We start from the raw sequence: 17,125 nt of genomic DNA, 5'->3' as shown, positions 1-17,125 counted from the left end.
TAAGGGTGGGCTTATGAACATCTTATCTTCATAAACCAGGATGCTTAAATCCTGTACCATACTGCTATGAGAAATAAATATGGCATTGTGTCTCAACTTCAAATCTAAGAGGTCCATATCACATAGGAGGCCCAGACCTTAGACCTGTCAAAATACAAGATAAGGAAGTAAAGAGATGGTGCATGGATACTGTCTTTGCCATCTCTGTTGGACCACACTAAAATCTGAACACCAATAAAAGGCCAATGTAAGAGCAGCATCTATTCACTAATGGGTTTCTATATGCTATTGTCCAGACGTGCGAAAACCAGGAATATATGAAGCAGTAGGCATGCTGCTATGTTGGCGTGTTCTCTGCAGGACCTGTTGAGCCTTTGCCGGTGGGAAGGTGAGGGACAAGAGTTGGGAAGCTGATTTTACCAGCTGCCTCAGGACCAGAGCACTGATAACCCTAAGAAGGAAATTTCAGCAACAGAGCTGCAGGCAAAGCATTGTCCACATGATGTCTCTTGAGGAGCTAAGGTATTCCCTGCAGCCTAGGGCTAGCTGGGTATAGGCAAGACTCTGTGGCCTGTACATGTTGCCTCACTTTTTTTTTCCTGGAGGTATTTCCAGTCATTTATTTCCCCAGATGGCGATTTCACGATTAGCATGGAATATATTAATTAGCTCCTTGCGGTCTGTAGTTCAATTAAGGAAATACAGAAAACCAGAGGCAGCAGCTGCTAGAAGTCAAGCTCCTTTTACTTAATATGAAAAGAGCAGCCTGGCTCTTACCGGGGCAGTAGCACTGTCTCCTACAGTTACAGCACGCTCGGGGAGCACCAGAGTTCAAAAGCATTCTGCAAGGTCCTGGTGTTAGGGCGAGGATATTTGAGTCCTTGACTCCAGTCCTTATCCTTTTACAGGACCAACGATTTCAAACGTAAGCTTCAAATAGCAATTAAAAATAGCAACTAAAAGCATTCTTTAGGTATTTCATGTTGTCCTTGTTCTTTGTTTGTTATACACCTGCCATGGAAAATGTTGGATATGAAAAGTGCAGCAAGTTTTGACAAATGATTTCTTGTTTAATTAGAGGTATGTATGGTTGACATACAATACAAGATGGAAGCCAACAGATTGCTCATGGGACATCCTCAGAGTGCTTATAACAGGGCCGAGCTCGTAGTTCTTTGTTTTACATGTTCATGTCTGAGAGCTCTCAGAATAAAGATCTCAGAAAAATAGTTTGATTTCAAATATAGATGCATTTTCCTCTTTCAGAAAGACACATCTGTCCTCACTGTGCTGAATCATGAGGCATTTCTTTTCTATTTCAAAAAACCAATAGCTTAGGACAAAATTCATTTTTAAAGTTGTATAGTAGAGTCTGAATATATTTTCTTTTCATAACAAAATGTTATTATAACTGATATATAACTGATACCTGTATTTGCAGACCACAGCCCAGCCCCACTCTTTTTGTACATATATAGATTATACATATATACACACACATTATATATATATTTTTATACCTATAAAATGATGATTTTCTGGTCCATACTCTCTTCAAAAAGCAATATGGGGAGGGACGCTGGTCTCTTAGTGCTTCTGCATTATGATCTACTGACCCTGAAAATAGGGTCAGAAGGAGGTCTCACTGCTAACTGGAAAACTAATCAATATAATTCTACCAAAGGGCTGGTACACACCAAGTAATATAGTCCCCTCCCCCTCAGCAAAAGTCTGTGCCTCATCGTGAAGAATATAAACATCACATTTTGATACTCGAGGAAAAGGAAGAATATCAAACAAACACAAACGTTTATGCTTTGTGAGGCTGGGGATATCAGCAAACCATATCAGGGTTCTCAAATTTTAATTCTGAGCAGTTTGATTGGTTCTGGTTTACGGTTTGGGCTTCATTCCTCAGTAAGAAATGTAGAATCGTTCCTTTGTTTTCTTCTACAGTTAAAAATAACAACCAATGATGAAAAACTGATTTTCTTCCTCTGTCCCTTCTCTCTCCCCTGCTGCTCCCCCAATATTACAGTTACACAATGAGAAAAAATAAGCTGGTCTTATGCTACACCAAGAGTTGTACTTGCAGTAGTGGAGGATAGCCCTGTGGAGCCTGGAGGGATGCCATCATGCACCAGGGCTGCATTTGATTCTGATCAGGTACTTTTGCTGAGAAAGAGAGCAAGACAAAGGGTAAAAGGTCACTGGTGACTAATTTTCTGAAAACCAGCAGCTTGTGTAAGTAATAGAACATTTATTGTATTTCTCTGTCATCCCAGCAATGAGCTAGAAAATCCATAAGAATTCCCAGCACCAGCCTTTATTAAAGTATAGCCCTGGATTTGTTTAATGTCCAATTTAAAGTCACTGCCTGCACCTACTTTACTTACTTTTCTTAGAGAGCTATTTTCCCCCAGTTACTTCCCAACTTAAGTTGCCAATAACTTTTCCCTTAATAAAAAGTAAAGTTTCATTTATTTTATACATGTATATATATATATATGTGTGTGTGTGTGTGTATGTTGAGGAAAGAGCACTTGAGTGGTCCATTCCTAAATTGGAGTTATTTTCCCCACACTGAAATATTAAAGCATAATAAGAGCAGGGCAAATACTGCAAAATCCAAGCACAGCCTTCCAAAAAGCAACAGCACAAGAGTCATAAACTCCCTTTACAATGTTTGCACCCCTTCCTTTTGCTCTGTGTAAACATTCATATGGCTTCAAAATATTATTTCTCTGAAAGGTTGTTCGTGGAGCTCAACTCTGTTGTGGACAAGACAGAAACTGTTAACCTGAATTCCTCAGGTCCATACCCAAGCCACAGGTCTAAGGCTAATCAGCTTGAAAAGAAGAGAAAAATGCCCCTTCTCCAACAAGAAGCTGCCAAGCGCTTGTGTTCATCGCGCTGCTTGTCTGTAATGATTTGATTGGAGACCCCAAGTGGCTTGGTAGTGCTGGAGATGGCAATCAGCGTTTTCAGTCAATGCACTTGACAGCTATAAACAGTGTTATTGGATCTTCAGTGAGATCCTTGATACATGTTAACCCCACAAAATGTAATTACCCTCTACACTAGACTAGAACAACGGAATATAAACACGGTTTTGCATCGAGTGAGCGCTCACCTGTTCCAGAGGATTTTATTAGGCAAATTGTCTTTTGCTGGCTCAGATTTCACTACATCTATGCCTAGATGAGCTTCGTGGTGGATCACCTAAATCATACACCGGGACAGCACACCTCCAGAGAGTGCTGTCCCGGTGTGCTGTCCTAGCTTGCCTCCATGTGAATTACACCTGAGCAGCATTAGCTGTACTGGCCACCAAAGTCCTTCAAAAACGAGCCCACAGCCCTCTTGTGCCTGTAACAGTGACTGTTCTGTGAGCAATCCTGAGCTGCCTGGTAAAAGCCACTGCAGTGTGGAAAGCTTCCACCGTGAGAAACCCACCATGAGTCTGGAAACACCCCTCCTCCCAGTAACACGCCTGTGAGGCCGTCTCCGCAAGCAGAGTCTCTGCACAATGCTGAGTGCCAGTCTCCTCCTTGCATGTCATCTTACACTTTTCTCTGCCAAAGTCCAGTGTACTTTTTCATCGTGAGAACAGGGCAGATGGAAAGGGCTCTCAGGAGAGAGAGGCTCTGCCACAGTAGGTGGCCTTGCACATCGAGCATTTCCAGCCTCTCTCCTCTTCCCATTTAGATTTTTCATCCTGACAGGCATCATCAGAGCGGTCCATCCTGGAGAAGACAAGTTCCTCTTCACTACACTGCTGTCAGTTTTTGTTTGCTCATGTGCTCAGGAACCTTGGAGAGAAGGGGAAACCTGAGTGCTACGGGCTCTCCAGGCTGCGCTCCTATTTTAGGCGTCAGCAGCTTTCCTCATTCATTGTCAAGCACTGTTTTTTGCTCTTTTCTGCTATGGAGGGGCCAGTCTACAGTGGATTTCCTGTACCTGATTACACTTCCCACTCCTGCCTGAGTTGCCAGACCTCACAGGGCATATTCTACCGGTGGAATAAAAAAGACAAATAGAACAAAACTTTCTTCAGATAATTTAAATTCCTGGTCGAAATTCCCTGCCACATCCAGCTCATAATTCATGCTTATGACATCACAGCCAGGAATCACAGCAGGAAAAGACAAGTGTTTAATATGAAAGTTTTCCTGTACAGCCAAAGTTAGTTAGACAGGATTAATGTTTTACATTTATTACCTATAACTAATGTACACTTTCAAACATACATGAAACTGTATATTGTAAATTAAAAGATTCTAGGTTTAATGAATTATTTTTTTTTCAGGCAGCAAGCCTATGAAATATTATTTAATGAAATTGTTTGTACTCCATAACAAGCCAGTTACGTGGTGGATGTATGATGGCGCATGCTTTAAATCAACATAGATGATACTATTAACAACCAAATTCACAGTTCTTTAACTCCTGCTTTTTGCCATTTTGTTATTTATAGGACAAAAAATATATATGTGGTTGAAGCTTGTAGTTAGAGCTAAAAAAACACAAGAGGTATAATATACAGATAGGCAGATGACTGTTTCAGTACAGTCAATATGACGGTGACAATGCTCCTGCAGGCTAGAGTGGTTTTCAAGTGAGCAAAAGATGCAGAAACAGCAGAAATTTGTGAAGTAAGGTAAGTTGTCCATTTTCAGAAGTGCTGTCGCATGGAAACCTTTACGATTTTCACCAGAGGAAATTCCATTAGAGAACACACAATAAAAGAGACAGCCTATTCACCTAACACCAAGAGAAGCCAACTGTTTGTCTGGGGCAAAACTCAGGAAAATGGAACCTGCCAACATGGTGACTTCAGAAAGGAGGAAATGCCTAACAAGAAAATTTTGTTCCAGTCTGTGTCTGATATCGTATACAGATCACAGAATACAATTGGTTTGCGTTTAATTTTGATCATGAAAACTTTCAGTTCAAGAGACAGCAAAGTGCAGTAGTTACTCTCCCATCCTGCCTCTTTCAAATCTCTGCTCTTCAGAGAGTGGGCAAGGCAGAGAATGTGTTCAGGTGCTAAATGGAAGTAAAATTTACCGATGCAGGAACCCCAGGAGACATTACCAGCTGGTTGCAATTACCAAGGTTCAAAACCTGAGTTAAAGGAAGTAAGTTGGTAGGTGGAACTGAGCAGGAGGCAACAATAAACTAATATGGTTTTGAAAGGAGACAGAAAACTAAGTAGAAATGGGAATATTCAAGTACTGGATATAATCTGGGGCATATTAAGTGGAAGAAATAAATCAAGCAATAACTTTGAGCACATGGTATAGAGCTGTGTTTTCCTTTATAATTTGTGAAATGATATCAATTTTTGACAGAGTTTTTAAGAATCAACTGGACACATATTGGAGATGAAGAAGTAAATCTGCAAACTCACACCACTGAAAATCTGGAAAGCCTGACAGAAGCACTCTTACTACAGCATAAGGCCTGAGTTTAAGCAGCTTCAGGCCCATACAGTGCATACAGAGATTATTAAAGCATTAGGTATGACAGTTCAAGTTAAATGTTAACTAGAAACAAATAGTACTTTTTCATGGAAAATGCATTGATGAAAAATGACAAATAATGTTAAAAATAATTAAAAAGAAAAAGGAAAACACTGCATGCAAAAAGATCATATTTTAAAAATGACAAAGAGTTTGAATGGTGTATGGAGTAGCAGTTAAGTATATGTGAAATCGGAGGGGAAAAAAAGAAAAATGCAATTAATGCTATCAAGAGAACACATCCTTTACAATTAATGCTATCAAGAGAACACATCCTTTAAGTACAATATAGCAATGTGATGGACTATGGCTCTAGTCCTGGAGGCTGTTCCTCATATTTATGCCTCCAGTCATGCAAAGCAACTTGCAAGAAAGAGATCTTAAACAATAAAACTGAAGTCCTGAGCCTACTAGATGTAAGCAGCAAAATATCCAGTGATGTCACGGAATGGGGGAAGACTGAAAAAAAGGTGCATTTTTCAGTGAAGCCATTTTGTGTTAGAAAGTGTCAAAACCTTTTTAAATCATGTAAAGACAGTTCTTGATTAAATTTTTGGTCAAAGGATGTAGAAAGAACAGCTAATAACACAACAGCTGGGGCATACGTATGAATTGTGGTAAGGGATTAACCCCGATGTATCTCTACTGGAGATGAACTTTGGATAAATAATTCTTTGAATAGAAAAAGATAGACTGATCATATGATCTAGTGATTTGGGCACTTATCTGGAATGGGACAAAGGCAGAAACTTGATCCTCTATCCCATACAACCGATAGATCTCCAATGAGCACTCTAGCCACTAAATTATTGATTTTACTGAATTAACCTGCACATATTGAATTAACCTTACATGTATAGTCATTCGCTGTCTTAATCCCCTGCCATCATACTCACAAACAGGATATTTTTTAAAGTTTCAAGTTTTGTTCTGAGAAAAAAATTATCTAGCCAATTTGCTTCACAGCACCATAAAAAATCGTAAATAAAGGTATAAACATTACAGGAATAGCCAGGAGTTATTACACATGGATTTTTTTTTCAAGTATTTTATAAGCAAGAGGTCACCAAGAAGATCATGAGGCCCCTTATGGCTGATGACAAGACTAATTTGTTGACAGAAGATTTAGCATTACTTAAGAATTATATGAATTCTTTTTATCAAAGGGAAGAATGGCTGATAGATACCAGAAACAGATTTATTTCCCTAAGGAGGAAGAAGAAATACTAAAGGAAATCAATATCAGATCAGAATAGGTGATTGAGAAATGTGAATGTTCTAGTTGCAGGAAAAAAAGTTGTTTCCTATGGCATTTTTTTTCTCAAAAAGACTACTATTGTGGTCTTAACATTCTTATAATTTGAAAAATGGAGAATCATGACTAAAGAAATTCAGAAAGATTCAAACTAATTGGTTTACATCAGGAGCATCTCCAGGTAAATGATATTTCAAAACAGTTTGTTAAGACAAACTGAATGGGAGATTACATTTTTCATTTTATTATGCACTTCATCCTATTTTAAAGAAAACAAACCAGAATGTGAAGGTGGGAGAGTTTCACAGCAAAGGAGCTCTTGGGCTGGGCTTACGATCTATCAAGAACCAGACATTGTCAGCTGAGGAAGAAGTCCTTACAGGCGAGCAAGCTGGAGTAGTCTTGTTCTCAAAGCTGATTTGTGGGTTTTGCTGTTCATTTGGAAATCAAGTTCCTACATCACTCTCATAAGTATTTTCCTGCTTCAGTTCCTTCCCCTTCCCTCTGACAATCACTGGCTTTGTGTACACAGAGCAGAGAGGAGGCAGATATTACTTCAGAAAACACAGGAGAAAAATAAGCTACTTCTTAAATAATTTTTTTCTGAAGCAACTACTAAGATTAAGCGTATTAGTCCTCCAAAAAGTGGATTGATAGTGTCTGATTACAGCATGATGGTTCTGCCCGAAACAGAGCCAAGCTTTCCAAAACCACCACTGTTTAATGTGCCTCTTCTTATGAGTATTCAATATAAGATAACTTGATCACAAGTTTTGAGCATTCCCATCACATAATGACTTCTTGGAGATCAGTACTGCTGAAACCTGAGAGATGGCCATCAGGAACTGAGGCCTTTAAAGACAGATACCAGATTTTACATGGTTTTTGACATGTGAGCTGTTGTCACAGCATAGTCTAGGAAATATCCACAGACTTCAGTAAAGAGGCACTTCAGTACTTGGGCTGTCCCTGGGCTGCAGACAACCCGCTCGTGATGTTGTTGCTCCAATTACGTTGACTGAGGGATCATCTGGAGCGTGATGTGGCTCTCTTCCTCTCAGCCTATTCACCCATGTTTCTTTCCTTCCCGTGGAAACAGGGGAGGGAAAGGCAACTGAGACTTGTCCAAACATGGAGATGGAGGCTGGTCAGGGGTCACACCTGGAATGGGATGGCCCTCGGAGGTCCCAGGGTACAGCCAGACTGTGTCAAAGTGGAAATGTCAGAGCACATCGATCAGACAAAGTGCAGTTTTGTTTCCTGCCGCATGCTGCTTTGTAGATTTATAACTTCACAAACAATTCTAATAAAAACAGGAATTATTTCCACACTAAGCTGTTCCTCAGGATGAATAAGAAAACAGGAAAGAAGCTAAGTTACCTAATACCAGCTGGTGTTTCTTCAAGCATTAGGGGAAACTGAAGAAGAAATACGTAAGCTTCAAGTACAACTACAATAATATTTGGTCTCATTATAATGAGCTGTAGCAGAAAGATGGAGAGTATCAAGGTGAACTTCAAGTGTTTCAAATGAATTTGGCTATATTGAGCACTAAGCCCTACCTTAAGATCAAGAAAATGAACTAAGGAGTAATAATTGTAGAATATTATAGGAACAGTAATTTACTAAGAGATTAATATATAGTCTATAAAGGCACAATTTACCATTTGAAATTTTTGCAGGGAGACAGCAGAAGATACAATGGAGGCTTCAGTAAAGCTACAATGAGGTTACAAAATACTACTGACTTTTTCAATTTGAGCTCAGAAGAGTAAATGCAGAGAGCGGCACCAAGCCTACTGAATCGGAGGTAAGTCTGAGCCAAAGGCACAAGCCAGGGTGTTTAAAGGCAGTTGTGCTTCCCAGGCTGCAGGGGAAGTGGTCTCAGGGCAGCCACTCTTCCACCACAACACAAATGGTCTTTCCAAGCTAGGAAAATTATTCAAGGCAGCAGACAAGGCCTCACAACCCTGTCACCAGGCCTATCTATCACATATATATATATATATATCAAGTACGTACTGCTACTTAAAAAGTAACCTTCCTCTGACTCCAGCTGTTCCTACTAATTTGAGATTGCATGTTTCCCTGTACTTTTCATGCAGTAACTAAATGACAGTCACACATGCAAATCCTGGATAAAAGTTGCCTTTCACATCACACTTATTAGTTAACAATCACTGCTGTGAGATTTTCCTTAGCTCATGATTCATCTCTTCCTGGTAGCAAGCCAATGTCCTACTGAATCAAAGGTGATTCTAGACCACGTGAATAATTCTAGTCTTCGGCTGTTTTAACTGTAAGGGTTTTTGAAGAAGGTCACAAGAAAATGACCGGCACTCACTCATTCTTACCTAGTTCAGACTTTCTTCAAACTCAGTGATGGTTAATGTGCAACTACTCAAGCTTTCCTTAAAAATAAAAATAAAAAAAAAATAGAGGAAAAATGAAACAACTTCTGGGAAAATCCTGTCTGTGAAATAAAATGTCAAACATTTAAGAGTACCTGAAGATTTGAGGGTAGCTTAAATGAGAGTGTCAGAGCGCAGCAGATGCTGCAATTACTGCTGGGTCTCTTACAATTCCCTATTAAATGTTAAGTTACCTCTGGACAACGGGGCACCTTACCCCATGAAAACTTTCCATTATCTACAAAGAAAGCCTGCAAGACCATGCAATGAAAAGGAAAGCCTCTCTTCTTCTCATCTTTTGGAAGTCTCTAGTATTTTGACAAGATCCTTCCTGTAAAGACTCACATGCTGTCTGAAAGTATCTAATCCTTGCAGAGGATCCAAGGAAGACAGAGAAGGATGCTTCTCCTCTTTTAATTCATGGAAAACTAAGAATAACCTGGCTCTCGGATGTTGTGATGAACATAGATGAACTTCCTGATTTGTGTTGGGAGGCTTCCTTATCCCCTATGCTAATAAACACCAAAATGAGGCAAGCAGGAAAATGGTTCAAAATCTATTGTGTCTTGCTTCATTTGTTTTAAGAACAATTCAGCTTATAACTTGCAATAAAGTTACTCCATAGTAACCTCATCTTGTATTTTGCCCTCTCCTTCTTATATTCACTAACAACATCAATGGCTAAGAGCCACCTCTGACAAGTAAGTCTTTGCTACAGTTTTGGTGATAACCCAAAAGGTCATATTGACTGAAACTGGCAATAGAAGTTCTTGAACCAATGGCTGCATCAAATTTTCTAACCAGAAAGCCATTAATAGCACTATAATCTGTATTTCTTCTCCTTGTCAACACTGCATTTACCTTGTGTCCTCTTGGAGCTCAGCTGCAAGTTTCAAATTTGCAAAAAATCATCACTAAAGTGTCACTAGGAATCTGGGTGATGGTGCTTCATATGGGTGGATCACAGCTCACTCTAGTCATCTCTCAGATAATTTCCCGTATTTTCTGTTCTTAATATACCAAACATTTCAATGCTGTCAGAATTCCTATCACAAGATGACATTAACGCTGTAATCCCAACATCTTGTCTCATGTGACACCTCCTCACTTGACTTTCACAGGTGGGAGCAGTAGCACACTAAAACACCAGAGACATGAAATTGGACAGGGGGAAAGAGTTATGTGAGAGCTGCCAACAGCAGGAGGGGACCTGTGTCCATCCCGCACTTAGATACATGACTGCAGCTGCATTTGCCAGTGGGCATTACAGTGTGTTCTGGGTCCCACTTCTAAAAGCCAGCATATATCTATGGCTAATAAAAAAAAAAGGAAAAAAAAAAAAGCTTAAGCATGAGGACACTTATCTATTTAATAAGCTTACCAGAACTATAACTCATATCTGTTTTTGCTTCTGGAGTTTTGTTTTGAATCTGACCTTTAGTCTGACTGAATAAAACACTTTGTTTTCTTTTACTGCTAAGCTGAGTTGGCTCCGTACCTCTGGGGGAGTCAAGGAACTGCAAGCACAGAGTGCAGATACTCCTGACAGCCCTTTCCAGCAGGACACCTTTAGAGGGTCCAGGCATTGGAGAGTGTTTCCCAAAGACCTGTGATGGGCCCTTTTGATGTTCAGAGTACTGCCAGCTGCTGAGCGTGGGGAAGAGTCCCCTCAGCAGGAATGGGTCTTCCCCTCAAGGAAGAGACAGCTGAAAGACACTTTCACTCAAACACAGCCGTTCCTTGTAAGCCGCTCAAATCCAATAATGTCATCTTTCACCTTTGATACACTGTCCAGTCACCTGTCCAAAGTGATGAGTGGGGCTGTGGATAAAATACACCCAATTCTCTCCGCTTTCTGGCACCACCAGAAAAGACACAGGATCACTTTTGTTGGTTAACTCCTTTTGGTGACACACTTCTTCAAAGCACCCCTCAGCTGTTAGCATCATGTACAGCTACATTTTGTGGTAGCAGAGTTTTCTTGTTTTCAATGTACCCATACATACCTTTGGGAAATAACTGTAAAGAAGGTATTTACCAGTTATGGGTCTCATAATAGCTTTCAGAAAATGTAGCACTGAATTCACACCTCACTACGCATTGCCATGCTCAGACTAAGAATCCAAAGAGGCTCCTTATAACAGAAAGGCTGGCAGGCTTTAAGGGCAATCGTTCTCCTTCCTCTGCCTCTCACTCCCTTTCTGTAAGATGAAGATCATGCTGCTGTCCTGCTTTGTAAGACTTTTTGAGAGAAAAAAGTCATGAGGGTGATTGGGGAGGAGGTACCTTTTCATTTTAAGTCACCCAGTATGAAGTAAGTGCAGTGCTGGAGCAAGAAGTGGGGGAAGGAGCCAGGTTTGTTATCCCTCCTTCCACTCCTCGCTGCTGCCAACTGAAACAAAAACAGGAGAAGGGGGAAGGTTAATGCTGAGAAAGGGTTCGCACACACTCAATCTTGGAAAGCGTCCACTCCTTTCCTCTTCAGCGTCAAGCCCCCTGGATAAACCCTCCCAGTTGAGTATAAACAAGGCGCCCCGTGGAAACCCAGGGCTCAGTTCTGGTGCGGGGTTCGCTGCTGCCTTGTGCGAGGCACCAGGAGTCAAGTGCTTTTCATGAAGGCTGGCTCCTGTGGCATGAAAGCAAACACCTGCTATTCGTATGCCTGACATCAAACACTGATTCCTCAGCCCCTCTGCCACCCAAGAAACAATGAATCCAAAAAAACTCTCTTTCGTACATGGAAATAAAACAGTAATGTAAAACAAGGGTGCAAAAAGTCATGTAAAGACTGAAGACCTGCCTTGCCCTTACCACATTTTTTAGGAGATGGAGCACAGATTGCCTGTTCATCTCCTGCCTTCCTGGCACTATTTTTCACAGCACAGAGAACGATGGCGCGCTGTGAACGGCTGTTTTATTTAACCTTTCTTCACCTTAATGCTCTGTTTACTTTTTTTGCTGGTGGGTTTTTTGTTGTATGTGCTCAGGCCAGAAGAGCATCACTGCTGAACACGTCATTTCCCCTACACAGTAAGAGAGATGGGTAGCAGCATTCTTGCTATCAGTCCACGGGGCTTGGCAAGAGGATTTTGTTAAGATGGGCACCTCATCCTACGCACCACGGGAGCACTGGAGAAACTGCCAGTCCTGAATCCTGTCAGCACATTTGGTGAGGAGGGGGAGCATGCAAACAGCACTGTTCAGGTGACTCATTTTACTGTGTGGCACAAACAACATGCACTACAACTTACTTTGTATTTGTTCTTGCCACAGTCTGCAGGCGTCACACCCACCTCTGCTCCCCAGGAGCTCGCTCAGCGCAGGGTTTTGACCACTTTAAATAACACGCGTGCTAGGGACAGGGAGAAAACTACAGCTGGTGGGAGCAGCAGGCAGCTGGGATGGAGAGCCCCATCAGCTTCTGGAGGTAAGAAGGTCACAGTGAAATACTTCATAACCCTGGGTATCTTCTGAATTTGGTGCAGTCCCCGTGGGAGTGGAAAATTCCAGGGGTTCTCCTTTGAAAGCAAATGTTTATTCCTGATTGCAATGCATAAATTACTTTATGGGTCCAAAACCCTCAAGGGTGCATATCAGAGTCATATAATGTTTCCATGGGCTTCTCAGATTTACAATAGCTGATAGATGTGTAAAATCCCAAGTAGCCAGAAACTCCCTCATGAATCCAAATGTGCAGATGCCACAAAGCAAAAATTATCTCTTCTAATGTTACCATTAATTTATACTCAGAATTTTCCCCTGCAGATTTATCTTTTTTTTTTTACTGGCTCCCACATGTTTGTGGACATTATACCTACTTTTAATTAATTCAGGCTGATTTTAATAACTCTTCTCACATGAATGCAGAGGATGTAAAGTGCCACACTTTCTGAAAAACTGAAGCATATCAGTGGGCTCTTAATCCAAAGGCCCTGAAAGAGAAAAATAAAACGAAAATTGAAGTGGTCTGTGAGGCTGATGATACAAAGGAATTGCCTGGTCTAAATTTTGTTATTTCCTTCAGCAAAAATATTTGAAACCGAAATGAATATTTATGCAGAATTACACTTTGAATAAACTACTCCGAAATAATGAAAATGCTATTCCATTACTTCAGTCAGCAAAGCATGAGCAGCAAAGCCAAACTTCTTCCATTAAGACAGAGACCCATTTCTTGTTGGTCGCATTCCAGTTGATTAGGTTCAATGAGATAAACACATGCTAATATGTTGGCAGTTACAAACACAGACCTGTGAAACTTTTTCCTTGATTGTTAAGATGAAGAGGAACGCACCCAGAAATCTTGCAAGAACAACATTACAGCCCAACCGTTTTGAAATGCACCATTTTGGTGGACCAGTACCTGGGTAAAAAGGGGCATTTCAAAATGACATTTGAACCATGGTTCTTGGGTAGCTGCTGCTCGAGCCCTTCAGTGGCATCGCCAAGTCTTCCTCCTTACATGTCCACCCAGCCCTGCTCCCTGGTGAAGGGGCAGCCCCATGAACTGGCCATGAGAGCCAAGTGCATCACTGGGGGACTCTTCTGAAGGTCTGTTTTCACAGCATGGAACCCATTTCACACCACCCCTCTCCTTCAGGTTTCCCTCCCCCTGGGCCTAAGTAACACTACTGTGGCACTGGCTTCAATAAGTAACTTTTTATTGTGTCTAATCATGTGCAAATGTGTTAAAATTGGTAGTTTTTAGCAAACAGTTATGGAACATATTACTGTAAGGCATTTGTTCCTGGCGTGACAATGATTGGCCCCATGCCACTCAAATGTTTTATTTAATAATGTGGGAATTTCAGTGTGTTTTCCTTTCATTATTTTTAACTTGAAAACAGAAACAGAAAGCCCCTTCTTTAAAGTTAAAACTTTACCGCCTAGAGTCTGTCAAAAGCAATCTAAGCATCTGGATTTTAAAAAGGGAGCTTTTGCAGGATGTTAATTTAATATACTGGCATATTTCATGCATACTTTTTATATTTTGTATGCTTGAAGCTATCTTCACAGTGACCACCCAGGAACAAGAGACTTCAAAATTCAAAACTTACGAGCAAAAGATGATGCTCATGTAATGTTGTGTATTTCAGGTAATATCTCCCAATTTTGGAAAAGAAATGCTACACGTAACACTTCAGCTGTTCCCTGCAATGCATTTATAGAAGCCATCAGCTAAAATAAAAGGGGTTACATTACAAACAATCTAACCTTTAGCTAACCTTTACTTCCAAAACAATTCCACTTTTAATAAGCTATGCTATGAACAGAAACATTTTCAATCTTACATTAGTAAGAACTTTGCAAGGTAACGTCTCAAGCCCACACTTTTTTGTCCAAGATGCCACATTGCATTGTATGTCATGTGAGAGGAATTAATAACCAAGTATGAGTTGCTATTCTAAATTGGGAACTTCATTAGAATAAGGAAAAACATGCATAAGTCCTCCCCTAGTTTCATGAAAAACTTCTGCTGAGATATTTTGCAGCAGTCCCTCAACTGGAAAAAGAGCAAGTGATTTGCTCATTCATTTCCATAAATCAAATTTGGAAGCTAAAAGGAAAAAGCCAACATATTTTGTTTTCAGCTGAACTCTTTCATTTCAGAACTTGACCCTTTTTCTTCTTTTTTCTTTTTTTCTTTTTTCTTTTTTTCTTTTTTCTTTTTTCTTCTTTTTTTTTCTTTTTTTTCTTTTTTTTTTATTTGCCTGTCTACAGCTATTCTGTGGGCTTTCTTTGGGTAACTATGTTGAAGTTCCCATTTCATACAATCAGTATGGCAAACCATTCTCCTATTGACTGTGCCGTAAGAGAGAGTTGGAGAGAAAAGCAAGAATACGTTGACAAATAAATGCTTCTAAGAATGGCCTGCCCTGACTTTTAAGGTGAATTTGAGTGATGACACAAGACACCCCCAACACCCAAATTACAAGAACAGAACAGGAGAAAAACAAAACAGAAGAAAAAATGGGGTATTTAGCAGATACAAACAAACCTAGAGTGAAATATGCAGGCTTACATTTCATGCTTCATCACTGACCTAGACAGAATTTTTTGTTAGTTAATCTTCTTTTGGACCCTACTGTAATGGTGTTACTGTAGTTATCCAGGCATTCAGTGTCTCTTGTTTACTACATCACATTTTATTTTATTTTTTCCTACCATCATCTTAACCATTATCCTCAAAAAAGAATAAACTGTTATGCAAAACCCCTGCTCTTGGAAAAGCAGAGGGAAAAGCAGCATTAGGAAGAAAGACCTGGGCGTGCTGCCTATGCTACAGGTTTACCAGTCCTTTTACCTGACAACTAGAAGGTATGCCAGCTCCACCACCACAGTTTCTGGGGTGAAACAAAGTCATTTTCAAGGGTCTTTCAGTTTCAGCCATGGAAGCATTAGCTGGAGAGCTGGAGAAACTGGGAGTATTTTGGAAGCTGGAGAATCAGGAAGGGGAAGGGTTACTTGATTTTTGCATTTTTGTTTTATGTCTTAAACCCAATTTGAACTCAGGCACCAAGATTCATCCCACTTGAAATAACACAGTTGAAATAGTTGCACTTACTTGGAGACACTACTGGCACTGATGGCCACAAATTAAACTACCTAATGACTATGGTGGGCAGATGGGGGACTCACTGTTTGTGCCAGAGTGACTCTTTGACCTTTTGTGGACCACCTGAGCAGCCTTGGATATTTTCTGCTCAATCAGCCAGTAACAGAGAACAAATAGAATAATTTTAAATTAATTACAATCACCATTGGTACATTCATGTATCTGAACAAATTAGAGAAAAAAAAATCCCTGTGCTTACTTCAACTTTTTAAAGAGTTGATTGTGGTACTCTAAAGAAAATTATTTAACATATATATTGTTTTAAAAAAACAATTATGTTATAAAATAAATATTGGCAGCAAAATGCTAAAGCAGAGGCATCCAGACTCTCTAACCAAAGGCTGCATTAACAAGCTGCCAGGAGCCCAACAGCTGCATTTAATTTTCATAAAAGGGAGCAGATTGCTTCAGCTGCCCTCCGTAGGAAGGTGAGGCTCAGGGTATATCCTAGCAGGCACACTGCTGCCGCCCCAACCATCCCATGCATGAGTCAGAGTAACATCACACCATGTCCCACAGTCTACTGAGCCTCTCTCGCGTGGAGTGGTAATTTGGCCTTTTCCTCCTCCCATCCCACTAGCCTGAGAGAGAGGCTGTGACAGAAATAAGGGCACTTAGCCACTTCCTAATCCACCCATACTCCATGGATACAATAAGGTAGGATGGAAGATAATTACTGACTAATGAAAGCATTTTTTTTTATGCACTCGGAGAAGAACGGCTTAATAGGTCTGCTAGATATCAGTTTCAAAAGTCCACACAACTCAGGCTGCTCAAGAGGGCAAAAGTTTAGGCAAGCAGAATTGCAGTGCACATCTTTCAGAGGATTTACTTTTCACCCAAGTCTACAAAATATTATTTATGATTCCACAACGGCTACCAGTTGCTGATGATGTCACACTTGGCTTTTTACATCTTTTCTGCCACCTGAATTCCAACTCCAAGAAATTCTACACTGCAGTGAAAGGCAGGAAGATGTCAAAATGCATGTGCTATGACTTATCACACCCCAAACATGCTGAGAACACAGACACTATGTAATGCCAGATAGAGTGCTTTCACATCAGGACATCAACAGCTTTTCCTTTGTCAGTAGTGCTAAATGAATTGGAAGATTTCTGTGCTACAGCTTCTCAGTTAGGAGAGCTGTCAGCAGCTTTGCGATGGCCATCTGGGGAAAACAAACGCTTGGCCCAAAGCAATATGACGTAACAGGCAAGGAGCACTGGCAGGGACACGGTGGATTATATTAAAAACCTATCTTATTTTTTAGCTAGCTGTGGATGACAGCATTGGAGTGCACAATAAAATGCTTTTA

This window comes from Nyctibius grandis, chromosome 6 (genome assembly GCF_013368605.1).
Source record: "Nyctibius grandis isolate bNycGra1 chromosome 6, bNycGra1.pri, whole genome shotgun sequence".
NCBI classification, from domain to species: domain Eukaryota; kingdom Metazoa; phylum Chordata; class Aves; order Nyctibiiformes; family Nyctibiidae; genus Nyctibius; species Nyctibius grandis.
The sequence above is the reverse complement of the archived record's forward strand: the minus strand, read 5'-3'. Positions refer to the sequence as shown.